At 45.6% G+C, this 2,331-nt stretch overlaps 1 protein-coding gene across 1 annotated transcript in view; it reads left to right on the top strand.

Moving 5' to 3' along the window:
* Positions 1–2,331, top strand: part of CAT (catalase) — a 52,215-nt gene that overhangs the window by 18,167 nt on the left and 31,717 nt on the right. The window lies entirely within an intron of this gene.

Here is a 2,331-nt window from a genome sequence, read left to right as displayed (position 1 = left end):
GAATTGATGTATTTGAGTATTATGGATGTATATAAAAGTAGCATGGTGGTCACGTCTGACCTCCTCTAACTTTTTGAGGGAGAAGGAGAATCATTGTCTGCATCAGCACCCTAAGGCTGATTCCTATGAGGTGGAGGCTAGACATTCTTCCATCCGCCAACATTTTTTTAGCAATTCTGATACCAACTGTACCTTCCATACCCACTGCCATTGAGTCGATTCCCGCTCATAGAGCCCCTGTTGGGTTTCCAAGGCAGTAAATCTTTATGGAAGTAGATTGCCCAGTCTTGCTTCTGTGGCCTTCCATGGCATTGTCTCTTTTTCTGCTGGGTTTGATAATTCATAACAGTGGTGACACAGAACTCACAGACAATACACACAATCATGGTGTTTGTTAGGAAAGTGGCAGGTTACAATTCTTGATTAGAAACATCTCAGTACAGTTTTTTGATCAGGACAGCTTCTCACCTCTGCTGCAGGCAGGCTTCTCTCTGTTCCTTGGCCCCCATGAAGGGCCTTTTGGGCCAGCCTAGCCTCTGCCCTGCTCAGGCAAGTGCTACAGAGCTCTTTTAGTTCTGACAATAAGTACCTGGAACCACCCCATTCTGTCAGTAAGCATTGGTCCTAGCTCTGTGGGTCAGCAAACCTGGTTCGACCAGATGCCCAGGGGCACCCTACTGTGCCAGTAAGTAAGCCTCTGTCCAAAGGTACTCAGCTTTCTCTCTCCTTGGGCTAAGAAGCCCACTGCATTGTCTCCCGCTGGTCTCTTGATTCTGCGGCTTCTGCTGCTGCCACTTCTCCACTGCCACTTCTCTGCCACTGTTTCTTGCCATCTCTCTGGTCTCTCTGGTGTCACAACTCTCTCTGTCTCCTAGGTTGAGGAAGTTGCCAGCACAGGGACCGTAAAGTCAAAGGACACAGTCTGCTCCTGTCTCTTCTTGGTGGTAGTCAAGTCCCCTCTTTTTGGCTCTAGGATAACTAATTTTAACCCTAATGGGATGGCAGAACTGACCAACCCCCACATTAGAGTCCCATAGACCTTATTTGCATGGCCCCACTCCCAAAAGGGAGCTCTGATAGCATAGTGCCTAAGGCACTTGACTGCTAATGAGAAGGCTGGTGGTTCAAACCCACCAGCCACTCCTCAGAAGGAAGGTTGGGCAATCTACTTCCGTAGTGATACTGCCTCGGCAACCCAAGGAGGGGTCACTATGAGTCAGGTTTGACTCGATGGCACATAACAACAACAACTTAGTCATTTGGTGGGAGTCACAAAGACTGTTGCTGGAAGGGCTATATTAAGTAATTCCCTGCACTGCTATGTGTCATCATTAATGAATTATTCCCTTTAATTTTGGACATTTAAGCTGTCTTAAGAAGGGGAAGGCTCTGAATGAGATGGATTGGCACAGTGGCTATAATGGTGGACCCAAGCGTAGCAGGGATTGTGAGGGTGGCGCAGGACCAGGCAGTGTTTCGTTCTGTTGTGCATAGGGTAGCTGTTATTCGGAGCTGACTTGATGCCACCTAACAACAGCAACAAGCTGTCTCTAAGCTTTTACTACTACAAAAAATACAGCACTTAACGTTCCCAATAGAATGTGCAAAATTAATGAGCAAGACTCTTCAGTACAACTCTAGTGGGCAAGGAGGGTTTACTAGTGTGTGTGTGTTTGTGTGTGTGTAAGAGTCTTGCTCATTAATTTTGCACATTCTAAGATCTCTTTTATTCTATCCCTTTATCCAAACAGCTCAGTATTTTATTAGTTTAATTACTACCCCCCCATATTGTCTTCTACAGAAGAGGCAGGCATTCACTTTAATATGCAAGATGGATGCACAGAGAGGTGAAAGTTACACACCCTACCCTCCAGAAGGAGGAGTTTGTGGAAGTACTGAGAATAATGCTTTTCTAGGTGTTTGACGTTGGTAACATTGAGTTGTTCTCCCAGGATGGAGGAGGTTTAGCTTTGCTTCACCCACACATCTCTCCTGATTTCCCAGGGCTCAGGGAAAGACATCGGAGAGGCATTTGTCTGCCATCAAACATAGTTTGACTGTGGAACAAAGAATACAAAGCTGAGAGGTACCCTGGATTATATGGGGCTCAAGCATGCTGCTCCCACTCTAGAGGAGAGACAACTGAGAGGCTGCTGATGTAATGGAAATTGGAGAACTGAGTAGATTAAAACTAGTTCTTAATTGCAGTAAAATACCTAGCTATCCCATTTTAGGGACATATGGCATATTAGAAAATTAATACAATAATCCATTTTACCAGTAACTCTCTATTCTCAGTAACAAAAAAGGCCCTTGACACCCCCCCACCCC

The sequence above is a fragment of the Orycteropus afer genome, unplaced genomic scaffold (assembly GCF_000298275.1).
Source record: "Orycteropus afer afer isolate SDZICR_OR568_19922 unplaced genomic scaffold, OryAfe1.0 scaffold00103, whole genome shotgun sequence".
Lineage (NCBI taxonomy): Eukaryota > Metazoa > Chordata > Mammalia > Tubulidentata > Orycteropodidae > Orycteropus > Orycteropus afer.
The sequence above is the reverse complement of the archived record's forward strand: the minus strand, read 5'-3'. Positions and strand labels throughout refer to the sequence as shown.